Source organism: Mizuhopecten yessoensis, unplaced genomic scaffold, assembly GCF_002113885.1.
Source record: "Mizuhopecten yessoensis strain PY_sf001 unplaced genomic scaffold, ASM211388v2 scaffold6443, whole genome shotgun sequence".
Classification (NCBI taxonomy): domain Eukaryota; kingdom Metazoa; phylum Mollusca; class Bivalvia; order Pectinida; family Pectinidae; genus Mizuhopecten; species Mizuhopecten yessoensis.
In genome coordinates this window covers 182604-206518 of record NW_018406552.1, presented here as the reverse complement: position 1 = coordinate 206518, position 23915 = coordinate 182604, and the positions used below count along the sequence as shown (strand labels likewise).

General features: G+C 34.6%; 1 protein-coding gene across 2 annotated transcripts in view; it reads left to right on the top strand.

The window, feature by feature from the left end:
- The window catches only part of LOC110452155, a 99523-nt gene that overhangs the window by 4638 nt on the left and 70970 nt on the right, over window positions 1–23915 (top strand). Inside the window, exon 1 of one of the 2 annotated variants that reach the window (XM_021500516.1) lies at window positions 14362–14423. The exons of the other annotated variant lie outside the window; for it this stretch is intronic. The gene's annotated coding sequence lies outside the window, so the exon portion shown is untranslated. Of the gene's footprint in view, window positions 1–14361; window positions 14424–23915 lie in introns of those variants that run through there. 2 annotated transcript variants of the gene reach the window in all.

Genomic DNA, 23915 nt, shown 5'->3' with positions numbered 1-23915 from the left:
ATTAATTCAGTTGTTTTTTATCAATGAGTCACATGTGTCCATTTTTCTGTACTTCAGGAACCCGGCTACCTATTTCACTACTGTGAAGTTTTTCAAGAAAGATAACACTTTACATGCAATTACTATATGTACATGGTTTTATTATAAAATGTCAATTTTCAAACGTTTATAGATAATTAATTTTACACAATTTCAGCATTTGTTAAATTGATATACATTAATGCAATACTAATCTATGTCAGTATAATTTTTATTGACATTATTTTGCCTAAAATTGTGTCTTTCATTTTTTTTTTCAAAACTCACTCCTTTTTACATAAATTTTCATTTCAAATCCTTTAAATTCTGACAACCTATATTTTTTTTTGGGCAGAAAATGTTCTTCACTTCAACGCAATATAACTACAAAATTGGAAGAAATTCTACTGAGAAATGGTGGCACAATCCTATTACCTTAAGGCACTGCAGTAATTGAGCAGGAAGAACTGGTTCTTGTCAGGATCTAGATAGATTGTATTCATGATCAGATCATTTCGAAGGGTCTCTGTAAGAACAAAATATGGAACAACTTCAAAGAATGTACAAAAACTTTGTATGTTGGTGTTCATATTGACGTCTTGTGTCTGGTTAACTTCATGGAAGATTTAGCTTTACCATGTCAGATAACAATGCTCCGTACTGTTATTTTACATTGGGTGATCACAACACAATAAAAGTACAATAACAAAGGGGAATAACTCTTGATTTGGTGGTAAATGTCTATGAGTACAATAACAAAGGGGAGTACATAGGTGTCAACCTCTGAAACCTCCAATGAGGGAGATCTCCCTTATTCCACATTTCCGATGAGGGATATTAAGTGTGTGAAAAGGGACTGAAACTGCTTTGCTTAATTCATCTTTCCCTAATTTATATGTATCAAAATAACTAAAACAACCCTTCATTTCATTCAGACACGCCTGTTATGATCATTACACACACCCTGCAGTAACTAGGAGATCATTTGACAACAGGATGTAGATTTTTAGTTTGTGTGAGTTTGGACTTGAATGGGGGAGTTTCGCGGCAGATTGGTAAATTTTGGTCAATTAATGAGGATGCCCTCCTAATGAAGGAGTGTTGACAGCTTTTGGAGTAACTCTGCTGTTAAATGGTGTTGATTGTCTGCGAGTACAAAAACAAAGGGGAGTCACTCTGCTGTTAAATGGTGTTAATTGTCTGAGTACAAAACAAATGGGAGTCACTCTGCTGTTAAGTGGTGTTGATTGTCTGCGAGTACAATGACAAATGGGAGTCACTCTGCTGTTGAATGGTGTACATTTTCTGCGAGTACAATAACAAATGGGAGTCACTCTGCTGTTAAATGGTGTACATTTTCTGCGAGTACAATAACAAAGGGGAGTAACTCTGCTGTTAAATGGTGTTAATTGTCTGCGAGTACAAAACAAAGGGGAGTCACTCTGCTGTTAAATGGTGTTAATTGTCTGTGAGTACAAAACAAATGGGAGTCACTCTGCTGTTAAGTGGTGTTGATTGTCTGCGAGTACAATAACAAATGGGAGTCACTCTGCTGTTGAATGGTGTACATTTTCTGCAAGTACAATAACAAAGGGGAGTAACTCTGCTGTTAAATGGTGTTAATTGTCTGCGAGTACAAAAACAAAGGGGAGTCACTCTGCTGTTAAATGGTGTTAATTGTCTGCGAGTACCATAACAAATGGGAGTCACTCTGCTGTTAAATGGTGTTAATTGTCTGCGAGTACAAAACAAAGGGGAGTCACTCTGCTGTTAAATGGTGTTGATTGTCTGCGAGTACCATAACAAATGGGAGTCACTCTGCTGTTAAATGGTGTACATTTTCTGCGAGTACAATAACAAAGAGGAGTAACTCTGCTGTTAAATGGTGTTAATTGTCTGCGAGTACAAAAGCAAAGGGGAGTCACTCTGCTGTTAAATGGTGTTAATTGTCTGCGAGTACAATGACAAAGGGGAATAACTCTGCTGTTAAATGGTGTTAATTGTCTGCGAGTATAATGACAAAGGGGAGTAACTCTGGCGTTAAATGTGAACAGCTAAGATAATGAAGGAGGGTAACTCTGGTTTAAAATGTAAATGAGAACAATAAGAAAGGGAAGTAACTCTAGTGTTAAATTTTTACGAGTACAGTAACAAAGGGGAGTAACTCTAGTGTTAACTATCCACACCTTTCGTTCTGTTAAGGATCCTTGTACTACTGCCAAAATCTGAATCGGTGCATTCAAAACTTATCTTTCTGGCATGATACAATAGCTTTAATAAATCATTTCTGAAAAGAAAGTATACCTTGCAGGACTTGTAAAAACAGCTACAGGTCACCTACCAGTTAGTTGTTTATTGGAGAAATTTCAAACTCTTTATGTAACTTTTTTTTAATTGTGTAATATTAATAGAACATGCTTAAATGTATGGCTAGGAACTGTATTATTTGTCTGTGCATTTAGTTAAATAGCAGTAGTATTTCTTTTAAGTTTCAATGTTTTTGAAAATGTATTTGTTGTTAAGCTGATAATGCTTTACCACCTGAGTGTGTCTAGGCTCTGACATCATTTAGCTGAACTCCCCAATGGCCTCCTTCTCTTACTCTCCTGGAGGTCTGGTCATCATTAACTTATTGGACCAGATCTGGACATCCTGGTGTGTATATTATGCTAAAAGGTACCATCAGGTTAAGTATATTATTATCATTGGCACAAGCATGAAATGTTTCCCGAGTCATTCTCTACAGACATATATATTCTATGTAAAACATATAACTTGTGATGCATTTTACAGAATTGTATTGTTTTGATGAGTATATGCATTTGAAAATAAAATTTTGGACTTGTCGAATGCACACAGTGTTTTACCAAGGTGCTATCCTGAAATGGTAAATGCAAAGTATCAAAATGAAAAATGAATACCAAGGGAAGTAACTCTAAGCCAGGAAAACTCTCTCTTCTACTTTGTAATTGTCCATAATTAAAAAAACCAGGTCTGAAGTGGAAAGCTTCATGATTATAACTTATAAACTGGAACCTTTAAATTTCACCTTTTTGAACTATTAAACTAAGCAAATAATTACTTTAGTGCAACTGAGTACATTGTTTTTGCGTAACACCCTGAAAGCATGCATCATACTTTGCGTCTCAGAGGTATTACTTCGGCTTGCCTATATGGATAATTCACGTCAATATATCCACCTTCACTGAAAGTTTCCGAGGACAATTGACTAAATAGGTAGGTAACTATATAGACCTGTACACATCTGAATCTTTAAATTAATTAATATTATTACTACATATGTTCATATAATGTGAAACCTTCAAGTAGAATATAAAACCAGTTGACCACAGACTTAATTTTATTAATGTTTCAGGGGGTCAAATGTGTCATACTGTCACTTTAAAACGTTTCATGTTTCCTTTTACATGATATATCTGTTGGCGTTTTACGATAACTTACGCATACATGTTTGTATCATCACTGTATACTAACCATAGTAACTACAGACTTTGAAGAAGATCACATCACATCTAACATTTGTATTAAGTCTTGTACTATCATGATTGCAGTATATATAGCTACATGTAGCTCAGCTCAGCATTTGCAGAACGTATTTTCCATACAATCTTATCATGGTTGCATTGATTGCTTGTAATAATACTGTTTGTAATAGAAAAATCATAAGGCACATAGACAAATGTGGATGATAGTTTAATTCAAAAGATACAGTACATGACATTGCACTGATGTAGCTCTATAGATCTATATGTATCTATCTGGCATAAGTTTTAATTCAAATCCCACCTGCATAGAGCTTCTATATACAGTGTACTGTACTTTAATACTAAAGGGATGAACAGATACCCATATGAACTTTCAGCTCTGTAGGGCATATGGGTCTCTATGTAATACATGTATCAAAATCGAGCTGGTAAATATGATAAGAATTGCACCATAGACCAACAGAGCGGAACAATTATTCTACAGATGTTACAGTAATCATACCAGGGGTTGGTGCATGTATGCGATTAGAAGTCCGTCTTGATTTACTATATGAAACAGACTTTATTATACCTATCTGGGGAAGGTTTACACTATAATGCTCCACGTCTGAACATTAACCAGCAAAAACACAGTTCTGATAGCAAAACCATATTTCATTTGTGAATTGTTCAGAAGAGCCCGGGATTTTTCCAGTAAGTGATATAGATAACAAAATATAATTTGCAGAGNCCCCACACACACACAAACTTTTGTCAAACAGATCATAATGCAGTCTAAATATCGAAAGTTTGTGTGACATAGATCATACTGCAGTAACATGTACATCTCTCAAGACTGCTTCACCATCTTTCAAGCTTGCTCCTAGATCATTCTGCAGTGCTGTTTTCTCAAGCTTTTACTAAAACTACAACAAACTGAAGTGCCATGTCTCAAGCTTCTTTCAAACGTAGATCATTCTAAAGTGCCATTTTGTCTCGAGCTTCTCCCAAACCTATATCCTACTTCATTGCCATCTCTCAAGCTTCTGGCAAACTGAAAGAATTGCAGTGCGATCTCTTTGACAAATTGATCATACCGCAAGCCCAAAATTCTCTCAAGGTTCTTTTGAACCAACGACATACTGCAGTTTATCTATATTTCTCTCAAGCTTCTTTTACACAATTCATACTGCCATACCATCTCTTAACCCTTTCACCCCTTAGTTACTTTAGTAGACTCTACCTGCATTTATCTGGGTGAGTCCATTATGGTCAGACTCTACCATACATTTATCTGGGTGAGTCCATTTTGGTCTACAGTGGTGAAAGGGTTAAGCTTCTCTCACACCTAGATGATTCTGCAGTCCCATAGATGTTCTCTGTCGCAGAGTCAGATAGCAGTCAGTTCAATTTCCAATTAATTCCTCATGCTTTTGTATGGTGCTGAAAGAAGCATAGAAATGTTGTATTAAGATTTATTGGAGCAGAATTAACTGGAGGCAGCACCCTCAACATGTTGCAGGCTTACACAAGCTAAATGGTGTCACGTCATGGAGTAGGCATGGAGCAGACATTTTTACAGCGAGCAAATTTTAATCGGATTTTAACAGCTAATTTATCTGATCATAAAGGTCTTTGTATCATGCCAACACACAATATGATACATAGTATGACCATCACTTGTCTGAGGTTCAGGTATTACCTGAAACATTGACACTGCATACCTGCCAAGCTCTGCAAATTATAACAAAAGAGGGTGATGACCATCTTTTGAAAATGAAAAAGAGGGACACATATGTGAGTTGATCCTCGCCATTCTGGGTCACTTGGCGGATCTAGCTAGCTGACACTGCAGTTATGTACAAACGATATCAGGAAATCTGTATGTAATACAGTACAGTACATTGCATACAATTAGTGCTATCCTTCTTCAGGAGAAAAAATATCAATTCCATTTAAATATATTGATCTGTTCTGATATATATGTATTGCTTAAGGCATATATTTCTTGTCAATTTTCTTCCTTTGTCAATCTCTCTTTCTTTTCCAGTTTTCAACCTGGCCAATTTGCAAAGATTTTTACGGGGATTGTATTTGATCAGTCTGCGTAAATATTGCTCAAGCCCAGGAAGACAGCAATTTCCAATTTACCCTGGGATATATATGTAGCTATTGAAATCTGAAATATATGAAAGTAGGTTGTCTAAATCAAATAAAAGTCATAATATCGGTACATCTGTATCATTGCAGCTTCACTAATTCGCCATGAAGATCCGGGGAGACTCAGATTCGTTCTCTTCACGAAGATGAAATATAACAATTTAAATTATGGATTTTTACCAATTTGACAAATGCAACCATATGATATCTCATCAGGAAATATCCCTAACTCAAGTATTGTCTGGGTGTTTTCCTAATTTTCATCGATCTGAATTGTTATACAGTCAAATTGATTGGAAAATGGATGAAAAGGATTAAATTTCTTCCGAAAGAAGAAATGATTAAATGGAAGTACAGTTGCGTAAATGGCTTCAGATCAATGCATCCCTTGGGGGTTTGTTACATGCATGAGAGTTTGCTATTTAACGAGTTAGCAACACATACACTAAGATGTTGCTAATACAAACTTACTGCAGGCCTAAGTAGCCTTAATGTTCTAGAAATCAATTAAAGTTCAACTAATGGTAATTGTTTGTATAATTAAAAGCCAGTATTTATGATATATATACCTGATAAAGCAAAATATTTCCTGTGATATATTTTGTTCCAATAATTAATGCAACTTCCTGCTGGGGCTGGAAGAAATTATATCATATTTTACGTTAATCCCTAGTCTGTTCTAAAGTTTTCTCAATTTTCAATGTACAGTTGTCTAGTTTCATGGTTTAATGTATTATGAGGTACATTGTAAACATTTTTCAAAAGAAATGTTTATGAAAATTCTTTGAAAAATATAGAAATATACGAGATATATTCTAGAAGTGACATTTTACAAATACTTCTACCAAACCACTGTTATCAGAGTACCAGTATCCAAATGGTTTGAAATTTTGTCATTGAAAAACTTGTCTACTTGATCAGACTCGAACATTGATTAGTCCAAGGGAAAATCCTGGAATTTCAGAGCAATGGGCCATTTTCAGCAATTTTTAGTCAATATCGAAATTAGGAGGGGCCATTCTTTGTTAAATTAAAAGGAAATTGGAACATGGAGGGGTCAATTTCAATTTTGAGGGGTCAATGGCCCCCTCCAGGATTATCCCTGTGTCCCCATTTTGTTTGGTGAGAGACAAGGGTCAGTGCATGTGTTCTTACTTCAGTACACAGCTCCTGAAAAGTAACAGAACCCTCCAGCTGAGGTTTTGTGAAAATAAGTGACTTAACTCATTCACCCCTGAAATTTAACAATGAACTATTCCAACCTTTGAATTGGAAGAGTTCAAAAGTGTCTTCAGTAAGTGGTGTACTGACAATCGGAAACATCGATTTAATCGAGTTTGAAAAGGGTCCAATCCGATAATCGATTTTGCTGATGAAAGATCGATTATGTTCAATTGTATAGTAAACCTCTTCTAACTTGAAGCAGATGCAACATCTGCATCGACATTATAAATTTGGTGGTTAATATATAAAAAATATTGTTTATGGTAAAATAGCGGAATTGCTTTTCGTTGCGTCACTTGTATTCATTTCGTTTGATACATACCGCATTTTGCATCAACCGAAACAGCCATATTTGAAAGCTAGTAAAATGATTCTAGCAGAGTGTTTTTCGTGATAAATTATTATTAATATGCTATGTTATAGTGATCGGAGCATTCAAATGGGGGTAATTAATACCTAAACTGTGAGTACACCTAGTTGTCATCAAGTTTTGAGTCAAAACAGAGATATAATTGAACCCTTCCTTCCGCCTAGATTTCGGAAACGAGTTTTTGCTCATCAGTCGGCACAATTACATCAGATAATAAATCGGCCGGCCTCTTATGTTACAAGAGTAGTTCATTTAAACCGATAATCGATTATCGATCAATTATGGAGTTCCGATTATCGATTATGGAGTTCTGATTATCGATTATGGAGTTCCGATTATCGATTATGGAGTTCTGATTATCGATTATGGAGTTCCGATTATCGATCTTGAATATTTGACCGTTTCCCAGCACTAGTCTTCAGGGGTGAATGAGCTAATACAGCAAGTAGCCATCTTCAAAAATAATGAAAACAGGAAATACTTTTCATTGATCAGACAAGGGGTGTTTGTTGTTAGCTTCACTTTTTATACTTTTTTGCGGTGTGATGATTTACATTTGCGGACAAGGGGTTGTTGTAGTTCAACAGCGCTAGCTTTGCTTAAAATTTCATCTCACACCTGAGAATACCTTACAAGTCCATAATACTGTCTTCAGATTCTAGGTAGGGGACACTTGATAGACTTTATTATACTCTGGGGTAGGGAGAAAATTTATGGACATGTATCAAATACATGTAGCTTGATTTATTTATGCGTTACTGTAACAGGGATTTTCTTACTCCATTTTAAGGTTGCCCAGGCTTAAGAGTCCATTTGAACTAAAACATTTCATACTGTACATTGAGAAAATTGAATGGCAGGGGTCGGCACTAACACTAGTCCGTTAGTCCTGGACTTAAGTAGCTAGATCTCAGCAAGGACTAGTGAATCGCCTAACGTAACTGGTCCTGAAAAATATGATTATAAAATAAGAATATCGCTTTTTAAATTTTAGAAAACTGCTTAAAATAAGTTACATTGTATAATAATTGTCAAAATTTTCCTAAAACTTCACCATATTTTATGGCAGTAGTTATTAAGTCCTCTACACTTAACAGTGGATTACTTTTGATGTTTCATGCGGTAGATCGGGATGTTTCCTTATAATCTGTTCAACTGTAATCCTGTGGTATACCAAAAATGCCAGGAAAACAAGTTAGTGTCTAACCCTGAATGGTACAGAGTGTATAACAAATCTCTATATCTTTATAACTGAGCACTGTGCTATATATGGACATGATTGTTGAAAGGTCATGGTTCATAAAAATATAATTCTACTATTACACTATTTCACTCCATGTTTTCACTCCATCAGCCATATTTCTTCACAAGTTTTGATGAAACTTTGCAGTTATTATAACCTTTTGACATACTTAAATATGAACTTGACCATCAAAGGGCAAGGCCACAGTTTTCTAACTACATATGTAAAGATTTTCTTCATGGATCCAAAAGAACAGGAAGTATTGTGAGCCCTGCTAAACTTTACAAGTTGTATATAAACTGTAATGGTGGCTTTGACCTACTGGTACATTTGTAGGCATTTTCCTAAAATCTACATTATTGCATACGTGCCAGAACTATTGGCGTGAGGCAACATCTCACGGATTTTCTCCTCCGATAAAGTTTCACGGCGTGGGACATAAATTTACGGAAAGTCCTCAAACCCTCACGTTTTTTAATGACCTATCGGTGAACTATTTTCCTGTTGTTGTTTACTCGAAGTCTTAAGAGATTCCACAATGTTTTCAGTGATAAATCACGAGAGCTCTCGAGTAGCGGTCATGTGATTGGTAATGTGAACGAAGAGCTCTTCCGATAACTTTCGGAGAATTTAGCTGGTTGAAATTGTAAGTTGATTTCGGTGTCTTTTACAATAGGTAATCTATCTGAACAATTAAAATGAATTCATATTGAAGATTAAGTGTGATCCTTTCTTATTGTTGCCATATATACATTTCCGTGATACTACAGAATGCCTAACATTCTTAGACTTAACCACTACGCGACGGTGTCGGCTTCAGCTCAAAATTTCTGGTGAAGTTGATACCTCACACTGTCAGTAGAATTAGCACACTTTGTTCTGAATGCTGAAATATGTAATTTAAAAGTTCAAATACTGAACACAGTTTTCTTCACTTTCACAGCTGATTACTTCTGTCCTTTTGTTAAATGCCTGTTTCCACATTGTGTAACATTATCACAAAGTTCAAATGTAAATGAACATAGACAACTATTATCCTTATTTTTACAAACCCATCCAAATACGTAGTTCAAAGTTTAAAATGAACATCAGTAGTACTGTGGCTGCTGTGAATAGTGGCCTGTCCAACTAAATTTTGAAATTTAAAGTAAAATCTGCTTCTTCAACTGTGTGATATTTTGTTTTGTTAACTTTGTGCTATTAAATGTATATAATCATTTTCAATATATACAAACCTGGCAAAGTCAAAATAAAGTTCCTCACTTAAAGATTTTGTGCTTTATTTCATTAATTTAGTTGAGTAAGATAGTCTTTTTGCCTTGAGAAACGCCGCGAATAAAACCTCCCTTTTTTCACCTCAATTCCCTTAAAATGATTGTAAAACTCGTAGATTGATCTCCAAGAATTCTGGCATGTACGTTATTGCTTTAGGTTATGTACATAAATATGTATTCAGAAGATATTTTTGACTTTTAAACACAACATATATAATTCAAAAGGAGTCTTTTGAAAACTTGGTCGATGAATTCAAATGTTATACAGATATTTATCCAGATATATATCTAGGTATTTTTAAAAAAGGGTCATGGGTATATTGTTAGTTTTGTTACATAAAGTGCACAATAACCCTCCCCCCCAAAACAAAAAATACACCCACCCTGATTGATTTACGAACAATGACGGTTTAAGTATGATAAGACTCCAATGTTGGTTAAAAAATGTATAGCATTAAGAAGACTTTCCTAGATGGGATATTTTATGGCTTTAGACAGTTTAGAGGGAGGTAACTTACTTTTAGTGTTTCTTTCATGGAACATCACTTTTGATCAGAAATGAGAATTGCAGGACTAAAAAATCAGGAAGAAAATCCAAATAAAAATAGAGAAAAAAAATAGAGAATTTCCTGTCAACAATAGGTAATAAATTTTTGAGTATATATGTGGATCTGTGTTAAATCCACTATGCAAGGTTATATAATTTACATGCAGATCCAAACAACAAATTGAATAGATTGTTTGATAGTTCAAAGTAAATTACCTATTTGTTGTGAAATGTGCAAAAACTCTCAACATCCATTCACCATATCTGCCGAGATTTTAGGCTAATTTTCTATTGTTATCTGTGTTCCTAAAACATGCATGCTTATTTGAATGCTTAAAGGAAAATTCTAATTTGAATACCAAAGGCAAAAACTGTATCTTACAATTTCTTTGTCTATCTTGTCTTTTGTTATGCCTGTAAATGTGATCATGGAATAAAATTCTGAGATATTGACCAAGTGAATTGAAAGCTCTTGACAGAATATAAAATAGCTGCAGTGATGAATAAAGTATTGGTGAACCAATTGTAACGATGATGAACCATCCCCAGTCTCAGAAGTCACAAATTCATGTTATCCTCAGAGACCCTGGAATTCAAAGGGAAAATGATGAAAAACTCAGGTCAAAGGTTTCAATGGAAATTCCTCATTCAGAAAATTCAATATAACAAAGTTTTCTGCTGATAACATAACACAATCCACAGTTTTGGAGTTGAGTGCCTTGGGTTTATAGGAAAAAGCATTGCAGGAATGATTTATTGGAAAATACAGAAAGCTTCTTCACTGAGGCTAGTCCGGGTTTTAATATCAAACAATTTCCTTTCACATTGTAAACACTGCGCTGTAAAAAGTGTTTTATTAATCCAGGAATCTCTCTGTTGAATCATTTCACATTAAAATCTATTACACAGGAACATGATTTGAAAGCAAATAAAAGCTAACATTTTTCTAAGCACAGCAGCAGAAATGATTGGTGTTGGTTTGAAAGAATCAATGTATAAAAATGTGTGTTGGTATTTTTGTATGAGAATTTCTGAATGCTAAAATTGGATACAGGTTTTGAATTTACCTACTTTATTCTAAGATGGAAATCCACCTTTTAGTTACTGTACATATAAATGTACTTAATTTGCAGTTCAATTACTGTCATGTAATTATAAGGCCAGAACAAAAAAATATGTGTTTCAGGTAACATGCCTTAAAAAATTGGGTAGATTGATAGGCAAATAGTTAAATTTCAATTTTGATTATCACGGATCAAAATTAAAGCTTTATATCAAAATTTACCAGGCATTTCTACACATTACAATGGTTTATTATTAAGCTGTCAAGAATGGGTCAGACTCACAGAACAGAAAGAAAGTGCATTTAAATGAATGATTATGTGCTTTGCCTAGATACAAATTTCTGTTTGGGAACAAGTAGGTGATACAATGCTCTAGGGTCAGCAGGTCAATCTAGGGTAAGTAGGTATACCTGAAGCACGTAATTGCTTTTTAGGTCACCTGAGCTTTAGCTCAAGTGACCTATTGCTATCCGTCTTCGTCCGTCGTTGCCTGTCGTCTGTTAACATTTTACATTTTCAACTTAAGCTGAAATACTGGAAAAGGGATTTCATTAATATTTCATGGGAAGGTTACTGACATCTCCCTGACCAAGTGTTGTTATTTTTCTGGTCGATCAGAAACCCAATATGGCCACCACGGCCGCCATTTTGAAAAACTATTTCAAACTTAAAGTCAATTAGTTCTGCAAACCCGATTGAACTGAAAATAAGTAGGAATGATCGACTCATGGTCCAGACATAGTGTTGTTATTTTTCGGGTCAATCAGAAATCCAATATGGCCACCACGGCCGCCATTTTGAAAAACTATTTCAAACTTAAAGTCAATTAGTTCTGCTTGCCCGATTGAACTGAAACTTTGTAGGAATGATCGACTCATGGTCCTGACAAACTGTTGTTATTTTTTTGGGTCTATCAGAAATACAATTTGGCTGCCACGGCCGATATTTTGAAAATAACTATTCCAAACTTAAAAACAAGTTCTGCTTGCCCGATTGAACTGAAACTTTGTAGGAATGATCGACTCATGGTCCTGACAAACCTAAGTTAACGATATTTTTAACACAAATTTGTACATATTTCAACAACAAAAATAAATACTGTAGGACTCAGGTGACTGTTAAGGCCCATGGGCCTCTTGCTTTTGGTTCTCACTATACTTACAGCTTGCAGGTTCATTCAGAAAATGAATTAACACAGTAGTTCACAGTCAGAAAATGACCTGTTCTACAAGTGGTTCACAGTAAGTTTGGTTTGGTTTGGTTTGTTCGTGTTTTACGTCCTATTAACAGCTATGGTCATTTAAGGACGTGTCAGGTTTTTGTGGTGGAGAAAAGCCAGAGTTCCTGGAGAAAACCCACCGACCTACGGCCAGTACCTCAGGCGACTGCCCCACGTAGGCCTCGAACCCGCAACCTTCTACAAGTGGTTCAGTCAGATAGTGACCTCACAAATGCTTGTAGGGTTCAATAGTAAGACACTGACAGGGACCTTATTATTGCTGTAATTACAAGTGATTCAGTCGGAATGTGATCCTGTTATTACAGGTACTTTACAGTCAGAAAGAGACTTCAAGCCTTGCCATCATATGTGTGGATTTATTTTATCATCATACAAAATACAACTATGATAACGGTGCATGTATAACATTACTTGTTATCACTTAGTTTTTGTAATAAAAATAAAATCGGTGCTGATCTACAGTGGACTCGTAAAGTAGGTTTTACCGCCTATACATTTGAGATTTTACTTCAGATGTAAAATCCTGTTCTGCCGGGAAGTTCTAAAACCACAGATGTTTTTGAGGAATATGGTGCCTTGGGAGTTATAGTGTGTGCACAGTGATCAATGTTTCCTATTTGGAAGGCTTAGTGTACGACTGATGATGTCATGGCCAACACTTCAACCTGTCAGGGCTCTGTTGACATTTATATTAAGGATGTATGCTAGCTAGATTACTTTTACCTGCACCTCCTTTTTAAAGAATTAAAAATTGTGTTAAAGAAACAAAGAACTTGACCGGGATTTTAACCTTTGACCTGTGATCATTGCATTGTCACTGTGCTAATTACCAAGTTTTAGGGAGATTGGCAAATGCCTCAAACCACGGGTACAGTTAATACGGATAATGCTCAGGTATTGAGTTTCTAATTTGAATGCTAGCTAGGTGATACTAAAACTTATCAATTCCAAACAAAATTATTGATTTTCATCATAATCAGCTTATTGAATGAAATGTCAGTTATCGAGATATGCAGTTAGTTTATAGACCTGTGTAAACCAAACATCATGTAGACCATGGAACTTTTGGTCGGAATAGACAGGTTTTAGTTGATCCTTTAACCCATCTGTAATATTTTAACATGGAGAAAAAATATAGCTAGCTGATTCTGGTTAGAAATTACATGACAAAAAAAATCTGCACAAAATTCTAAAAAAATGAAATTGAAAATTATATTTAACATGTCTGGTTAGCCCATTCACCCCTTAAGTCATGTTTGAACCTTACCAAATCAATGACTTGGCAAGTCCAGTTTAAATATATAGGGGTGAATGAGTGAAGCTAACAATGAAGCTTGTCACATCTTGCTCCAGGTGATAATCCTCATAGTAATTATACCATCAGGTGAACGATTACCCTCATGAATATTTGATTATTTTTTGTATTGATCCAGAGATTTCATACCCATTTACCTGAAATAAAATTGCAATGTATTGATTTGAATTTCTTAGTTTGATGTGAAATAAGAATAAAATAAAAGCATTATTTGATCCGTGCGTTAATTCAGATTTGATCTGCAGGGCACATTCTACTCTTAATGTACATCCTAGGAAACTGCAGGTACATATTTAATTTAGATTGTGTTGGTCATCAAAATATCCACATGCCTCACCTGTGTATATGTGATACGCAGGTGGAGCATGTTAAATCTGTATGGTGAAGTGAAGGGCATGTCTGCCGTTAAATAACACACCATCTGCAGTGGAGAAATATTTTGTGTACAGTGGCTCTTGACTGACAGGTCGGCTGGTAAAATAGGTAAGTTGGATGTGATATGATTTTCTTCTCAATTTTTTTTATGGTTTATTAATTATCAAAACAAGGCCCACAGACACTAGAAAATGGGCTGGAAAAGAAAACTGTCTGTAGAATGTTAAATTAATATACTGCATATAAAAAGTTCCCTGTGGTAAGTAGATTGTGATAATGTAATATTGTATAGGTACTGAACATACATGAACTTCGGGATGTTAAAATGAAGCATTTGTGAAATAAACCCATATTCAAAATACCATTATGATATGATTATGTATAAAACCCTTTTCATGGCATTCAAATCTCCCTGAAAACTTAATATATTTTTATAACACACCTAAAGAACATTGGCTAAATAAAATAAATTTCTGAAAAGAAATGGTATCACCATACCTTGTTGGACTTGAATGAATAAAGAGGAAACAAGCAAAAAGGATTTAAACAACGAGTTGTAATAAGGCTAGACTGGCATTCCAACCCAGGACCTCCAATTACCATGTGGTGGCTGCTTTAATTCCAACAGTGCTATAGCTACCAGATGAGCAATAGTTCCCTAGCCCAGACTGATAAGTTATATTGAAAATAAAATAAAAGGGAGGTTACATTCTGTGGAATTTTCTAGTGTTTTGTCTATAAGGCAATAACGGTAGTGAAAGGATTTGTAAAGAGAACATTTTTTTAAATTATTTTTAACAACCTCTGTTTTAGAAGACATGATGTGCTGTAAAATTTGTTTGTTTGGGGTTTTTCATTCTCACAAATCTTAATCCATATTACGCTGGAATGCTGCTACATGTATATAAATCATTATATATATATATACTCTTGCAATAATTGTAATTTGTGTTAGATCTTTGTTCTCTTAATTTTCAGTAATTTCATATAATAATTCATACTATCAAAGAGTTACAGTTCCATTCATTAATGTGTAAATGAATCTTTCAATTACATCAGCAATTAATTGACTAAAACATTTGACTTGTTAAAGTCCTATTAGATAACAGTGTAACATTATAACAGTGTATATATATTTATCATATGAATACCGTGTTATGCAGTGTCATATAAAGCCATCACATAAATGATGTTTATGTAACATGTGTATTATCACTCTGTAAATGACGTCACAATCGAATAGGAACAATCAATGTGACATCACGTCATTGTGAAGTGGACACAATTTTCATTGTTTCAGAGGCGGCCAAGTGCAAAATATTTGTTTCAGATCACAATTATATAGTTTACTTTTTATTAGACGATAAAAAGAATTTGTCATTCGTTTCCCTTCATGTCAGATTTATGATACTTGTTTTGGATTTAACATATTTGCTTGCTAAAGGCTCACAAACATGAAAAATCCAAAATTTGTATCATAAATTTGATATGAAGGGAAACCTAGCTATGACAGATCTTCTATGTATGCATTTCTTTACCTCATTCACCCCGAAATTTCATAATGAACTATTCCATCCTTTGAATTGGAAGAGTTCAAATGTGTCTTCAGGGGTGAATGAGTTACCATAAGAGGAACTCTTCTGTAGTAGAAATGCATATTACAATAACAAATCAGACACTGTCTTTTAATCAATATGTTTTAAAATTTGTAAACCGTGTGTATATTTGTGTTCTGTCTGTGTTTACACACGTAATCCCACCTCGGTACATGTACAGTCGGTGACCAGAAGTGGAGGTATGACAAACACTGGAAGCTAGACTTTAAGCCACTACCTCCATTTTTCACATGTTAATGTGTCAGGTTTGTACAAGGAGCTTATTACTTTCCATTTCATCACTTCAACCGTCTTACCTCGCCAGACGGAAAATGATCCGATTTATTTTTATGTAGCATGTGTATTTATAATGGAACTCAAATTTGCAACATGTATGTTGAACATAATAATATGCTGTAAAACTGGATATTGATTAAATTTCCTTGCACATGGAAAATATATAAATAATACATGTATATAAATACATGTACCAGGAAATGTAAAAAATAGTTGCAAAGAAAAACATTCTAAATATTTGTTTACAGTGTAAACTTCGGTGCTTTGCAGAAAGCGCTGTGTATACAGATGTATATTATGTGTATTTTTTTTCACACAGAATGTTTATTTTCTAAACAAAAGGTAATGATGATGTTGTTGATGAGAGACAATATGATTGTCTTGATCATAGTAGAGCAACTCGTTTAGACGTCAGAGAGAGAACCATTATGGTACATGTATGTGGTATAACTCTAACAGAAATTGGACAAGTGCAGCAACCTCATCATACATATCATATTACAGTTCAACCAATGGTTTTTATGGTAGACTTTTAAACTTTATTAGGTTTTCTTTTGTCTGTAGTACAGGTATCCTTTGAAAAGTTGGTCACGTTTGGGAAATAATTTTGTTGTTGTTGTTGTTGTTTCAAACACAAGCACTGGTGTCTCTTGGTCCTGAAAAGTCATGTTTATGTTTTTCACAGTTGATTCAGAATCCAAGACAACCATCCTGCCCGATAATTAGCCGAGATATTTTGAGCTCACTTTTAGATAAAAACTTTTTTATTCTACAAGTTTTCTAACTTATATTAATCACTCTTGTACTTCTGGATGGAAGTGCAGAGGGTTTTAATATGGGAGGAAACCAGAGCACCCGGAGAAAACCTGTGTGGAAAGGCAGGTTACCCAATAACGTTTCGTGTCCATTCTAGGAATCGAACCCCAGTCATCAGCTGCTTGATGAAAGGCGAGTGCATTAATCCACTGTGCTGCCCTTTAACTCAGTCTCAAGTGAAAGCTCCATTTCAGCCAAATATTGCTAAAATATGTTTCTTTGTTTGCCCTGTCTAACCAAGTATTATTTTGGATCAATATAAGATCGACAATCTAAATTAAATAACAAATAAGTAAAGGTGAGTTATACAGTCCCTGTTTAAAAAGAGGGTTGGTGTTATTCACCACATGCACGCTATGTATACTTCATCAATTAAAATGTTCTTTAAATAAAACAAAACCCTTAACTTCTTTAAATATTTGTTGTAATTTAATGCTAATTCAGTTGTCTAAACATCAATGTTTATTGAGCACAGTTTATAATGTAAAGTATTGATTAGGACAACATTCTTTGTCTGCCTGAACATGTGCACTATTCATTTAACCTCTAAGCTGCTGGATCGGGTTGGATGTGTTCTTATTTCTGTTTGTACAGCATTTTAATTTCCATATATTTATATTTATGTACCGATTTAATTGCTTAAGCACTAGTTTTGAGTTACACTTTATAATTGTGGCTGTTTAGGAATATGCTTGTGTGATATCAATACTGTTTCCCCGTAAGAAGTCTGTATTTGCCTATAAGGAGAAGACTGATGTATAGTGTAATTTACAGGATCTGATAACTATATATATAGACCCTGCATGGCGGAGATGATTCCAATAGCTACATACTGTCATACATGTACATACAGTGCTATGATGGTGATGCTCATTACTGTTTTAATTTTCTATTTTACAAAAACATGGACATAAATTATTTCGCTCTAGATCCAACGGTAGTACGATGTTAGATGTTCTATGGTTTTACATTAGTTGTAATGGAACACGGACATGATAAACAAATGTACATACTCGTTACAAGGAAAACTCCTTTTAACCCTTTCAACTACTCACCGTATCTTCTCCATAGATCTGTTCCGTACCGTACCATTCTCATTCAGATCAATGGTCGTGGAATGGTTCTCCCAGAAAAGATGCAATCTCCTGCTAGGATGCAAGCACAATGTCGCAATTTCCTAAACATTATCAGTTTTTAGGACAAACAGATTTTGAGAATTTTACCAATAACCTAAATCTTGATTCACAATGTTAGCTTCAAGGAATTTTCCATGATTTTCTTTCCAAAGTTGCACATATATGTAACAGAAAATGAAATTTTTATCATTCATCTCTAGAAATTCCTTTTAAAATATTTTTTTAGTACATTCATAATGTACCAGTAAAAATGCAATATTTCTGACAAACAGTATTTAGATTTAAAGATCTATGTCAACCATTAAGCAACTGAAGCATCCTTTTAAATCTGGATTTTGAGTTTCCAATATTTTTGTTGCTATTGACGATCTGTCTGATCAGAAATCTTGTAATATTTAATGGGTAGGCTATCGGTTTGATTGATTTTCTGTGATGGAATTTATGTCTCCGGTTCCTGTGTTAAACTTGTTTAAAGCAAATGTGTTAATATTAATGTAGAAATACAGTTTTGGAGTGAAACCTGAGTTAACAGGAATCAATGCAATCAAAATGGTTACGTTTTGGCCAGGTATGACTGCTCAGTGTGTCTCAATACAACAGGTGTCAAAAACACAGAGAACAGGTCATAATTGATATCACATTGACTATTTATAGTTAGGTTTCAGAATCTTCGATGAATTGACACACAGAAACACATACTACTCATAAATATCTAAAATCATAGGAGGTTCCGTTTTTGTCCCCCTGACTGTTTAATTTTAAACATTACACATTTATTACCCCTTTGTTGTTTATTTTTAAACATTACACATTTATTACCCCTTTGTTGTTTATTTTCAAACATTACACATTTATTACCCCTTTGTTCCTTTGGGAGCAATATTGAAATGCTTTGAGTGAACACAAATTTAAATCTCCTCCAAACATTTGGGTGATAGATAATTTATTATACCAAAACAGAACAATAACATAACAGTAAATGTTATCAACAGTATAATGACAACCTCTAAACATAGTGAAGCAGCAAGGAATCAAACCTTTAACCCATTCACCCCTAAAGTCACATTTGAACCTTACCAAATCAAAGACTGGGCAAGTCCAGTTTAAATATGTAGGGGTGATTGAGTTAAGGATCCTAGTACAACTACTAACAACTGTGCACTGTAAATGTTTTTCCGGCATGATGATAACTTCGGTAAATCATTTCTTAAAAGAAAACCATACCTTTTGGAACTTCGATGAAAAAAAGATTTTAAGAAGGAATTAACAAAACCGAATCTAAAACTTGTTCTTGGTGTAAAAAAGCAATGGGGCCACAGTTAATTGACAGGTCAGGATTTGAACCCTGGACCTCTGATCAATCTGTCCAACTGAGCTAAAGCGAAGAACTGTTGCAAAATTGCTCTATCCAAAATGAAATAAAGGGAAGGTAATTACTGTGTGTACTGAGAACTACTATAGAAATACCGAATGTTTTAACTGCATTTTGACAGGGACCCTTACTCGTCACGATTTCCATCAAATATTACAAATCTCAAAATACTGTTTTTATTATGTTTTTTAACTGCAAAATCTTTGCATGGCCAACAAATCTATTTTTATTGAGTAGTAGTGATATTGTATAATATGTATTGTTTTTGAGTAATTAATAATGTTCCAGAATTAAGTGCTTCAATGATACACACTAACTTCTATATTGATCAAGCTTTGGAAGATACAAATTTGTGCACATTTACCATAATTGTGTAATGTTCTAAAGCATTTACATTGTGATGAAGGAAAAAATAGGATTATTATCCACTTATATTACAATAATTGTCTAATGTTCTATAAAGCGCTCAAATTATAAGTGTAAACACCAGAATTGCTATAATTTACCATAATTGTGTAATGTTCCAACTCTTCTGCGGGGCAGTGATTTCATTGTCAATACACATCAGGCATAATTGTCTAATGCCCTAGACAAAGGTCCATCAATAAAACAAGAACCGGACTTGAATTTTCACAAACCAAGGCAGGTGGAGTTCTGGGTAAAAATCAAAGCAGGTGGAGCTCTGGGTAAAAACCTAGGCATGTGGAACTCTGGGTGAAAACCAAGGCATGTGGAACTCTGGGTAAAAACAAAGTCATGGAGAGTTCTGGGTAAAAATCAAGGCAAGTGGAGTTCTGGTTAAAAACCAAGGAGAGTTTTTTTTGGGGGGGATAACTAGATCTTGAGTTCATTGTTAAAAACTATAACTGTAACGGAGTTTAATCGAACAAAGGTAGACATATGGAGCAGATGTGTAGATTTCTTGGGCAGACCTTAAGACATATATAGAGTTCTGGATCAAAGACCTATGGAGTTCTTGGGAGTACTACAACCTCGACTTATTGGTCAGGGACCTATGGAGTTTTGAGGAAAACCAGAAACTTTAAGTTATTGGTCAAAGACCTACAAAGCTGTGGAGAAACAAGGAACTTCAGTTATTGGTCAAAGACCTTAGGGAGTTGTGGGGAAAACAAAGATCTCAAGTTAAAGACATATAAAGAAAACCCAGACCCGAGTTATGGGTAAAAATCCTACCAATTGAGGACTTCATAAATGGTAAAAACGCAGACCTATAGTTTTCTATAGCAAATCTATATGGCTATAGGTTAACAATTTGAGGAAAACCAGAACCTAATTACTCATCTGGGCTAAAACCAGATTAATAACTCGTCTATAGAGTTTGGGAAAAAACCAGACCCTGGTGATGCTTTTTGTCAAAACCAGTGACTTTTGACGGTGATTGTGCAATTGAGGACAATATTTTTCTGAGAATTGTTTTTCATGTTCTATCATATAATTATTATAGGTATCAAATTTGGAAGATTGATCATTTGAAACTTGAAACTATCAACATTTGGATAAATTTACGGTAATTGTGCAATGAAGGACAGTTCCAGGGTCTTTAATGAATAAGTAATTCTATATCATATGATAATTATAGAAAGCAATATTTGAAGATGTTTACGGTAAATGTGCAATGAATGAATCCATCAGATAATAATTATAGCCATCAACATTTGAAGATATTTACGGTAATTGTGCTTTGAAGGACAGTTTCAGGGTATTTATGGAATAATCCATCATATAATAATTATAGCCATCAATATTTGAAGATATTTAGGGTAATTGTGCCATGACTGGCAGTTCCTGTCTGGTAATCGGTAGACAATTGTAAAGATGGGTCCGTTGTAAGGTGTAACCATTGAATTTATTGACAGACACATACGCTCCTGTCCCGTGGCATATTTTTTATTATCATTGTGCGATGGGCTAATCGGTTAACTTAATGACCATGGCCAATTACAGGTATCACGTCGTGCATCGTACGACATGCATACGCCAAGATAACAGACATGTGCATGTGTAAATGTGATGGCAGCGAAGCTGGATTATTGGAAAATGATGTTAACACAAGGATAGAAATTGTGTTTTGTGTAAATTGTTTTGCCAGTTTTGGACAAGATTGGAGGATTACAGTCTTTGGAGTTCTCCTGGATGTCAGTGGTGATATGGGAGGGGAGGACATGATGTCAGCTATATACGGACACCAAACACATTGTATGTTCAATTCTCACACCTGTGTTACCTATTTCGCACCTTTTCTTAGAATTGACTATAAGCCAATTTAGTTTTATAACTTGTTCATATATTTGAGTCAATGAAAGTTGCATGGATAAGTAAACATTTTGGAACATAAAATATTTGAAATTCAGCTAAATTAATCATCATATGATTGCTGGCTTCATTATGAATGTACATGTAAACCTCAATATAATACCCTTGATCAATTTGTAGCCTTGCTTACCGCTAACATATTTCAAGGCCTTTTTTCTTGTCTTCTTTGTGTTCCCCTCTATGTATTGCCGTACCCTTTACAATGCCATATTTTCTCGGGACAAATGGTGGCAGTATAATGAGGTTTTACTGTACCTGAGCGTTCATGAGGTATTAGATACCTGAACCAAGATTTTGAAGGATTTTTTTAGGGATTCTCGAATGTCCTTTTTACGAAGTCGACGAGTCCCAATATACCAATAAGAGATGAAGTGGGTTATCATAATGTGAGCAAGTCTCATGGGTGATGCAACATTCCAGGGCCCTGACATTCATGAAACCATTCTCCTGCTAAAGTAAGGATTTTGTGCTCAAACCAACTTTTCTTTAACTTTCTTTAATCATGTGACATGTACGGTCAGATAGTCAAGTCTGAACATTTAAAACAGAATGTAGCTTGAAGTCTCTCCCTAATTCTTCCAAAAATGTTGACAAAATGTTATATAATATTTTTACTTATTCATGACCACCGGAACAAAAAATTGGACTAAAGCACAGAATTTGAGTTTGAGCATGAGTAAGGTTTCATGAATACATTAGCTCAGCTAGTACTCAGATATCTTATAAAAATGGAAATATTCACATTCACAACTATGCAAATGTAGTTTATAAACCAAATTATGAAATTGTATTTTCTGCCCAAACCAAATTACATGATGGAATTGTGTTGAGTCTAAAAATTGAATGTTGATATGAGTATACTGTTGAATCATTGATAACAGTTGAATATTGAGATGTCTGTAACCATGACAATATTTGAATATTGAGTTGTCATTCTTAAAAATCATTAGAATGTTGAGGTTTCATCCTTGTAATCTTTTTAAATGTAATTTTGGTCTCAAACCACAAGTACATGTATCTCTAATACGTTATATTTTATATTCACACGGTTATAAACCAGCAATAAATTATTTTCTGTTGAAAACAGAAATAAACAAATGCCTGATTGAATGTATTTTCTGTTAATATGAAGGAATTCAGTCATAACACATTAACTTGATTGAGTTCAAATGTGTCTTCAGGGGTACATGAGTTAAAGGAATGTTTAATAAAAATTCCTTTAATTGCCCTGGGGTAACCAAGTTTTACAAAGTCGTGTCTTAATTTTGGGGAAGTGTTAAATTAAGTTTCAGTGTTTCTACATTGATCATGTCAATAGTGAAGTCAATGTCTATCCTATAGCTAACACCTATGGGTAAAACCCACCAGGCTGTTCACTACATTGGCTGTGGACTGCATTAGCGGCAGTTGTTGAAATTCTGTAGTTGAAGTTGGACAGTTGCAGTGTAATTATGGCCTTTCCTTGTCATGAGAACACATGTACCACATCACCTTCATGTAATTAACTGGAGTAGTAGGGCACGTTGGAGATCAACACCTTCGCTAGCTGCGGGAACAGTAGCTTCAATTCTAGGCCCAATCTTTTTTATTTTTATTATCTTTATTATTTTTATTATTATTCGATAACAATAAAAAAAAAAAAAAATTTAGCCTAGAAGCTACAGTTCCTACACCCCACCCTACAAATGTAGCTAAAGACTGGTAACGGGGCACATCACAGATCAAAAAGTTCTACTTATAAATTTATGTCAATACTTCATTCAAGTTTGCCATACAGAGTGAACAATGTGATAGGGTTTATTTAATACTGTTATCAGGTTAACAATACATTACAAAGTAAATGTTGCTGATATGTTTTAACATTGTCATCAAGTTGAGCATATATTACAGATTGATCGATGCAGTTGGTTTTCAATACTGCCATTAAGTTGACCATACTTTACAGATTGAATGATGTTGATATGTGTTAACACAACCATTAAGTTGACCATACTTTACAGATTGAATGATGTTAATAGGTTTTAACACAACCATCAAATTGAACATACAT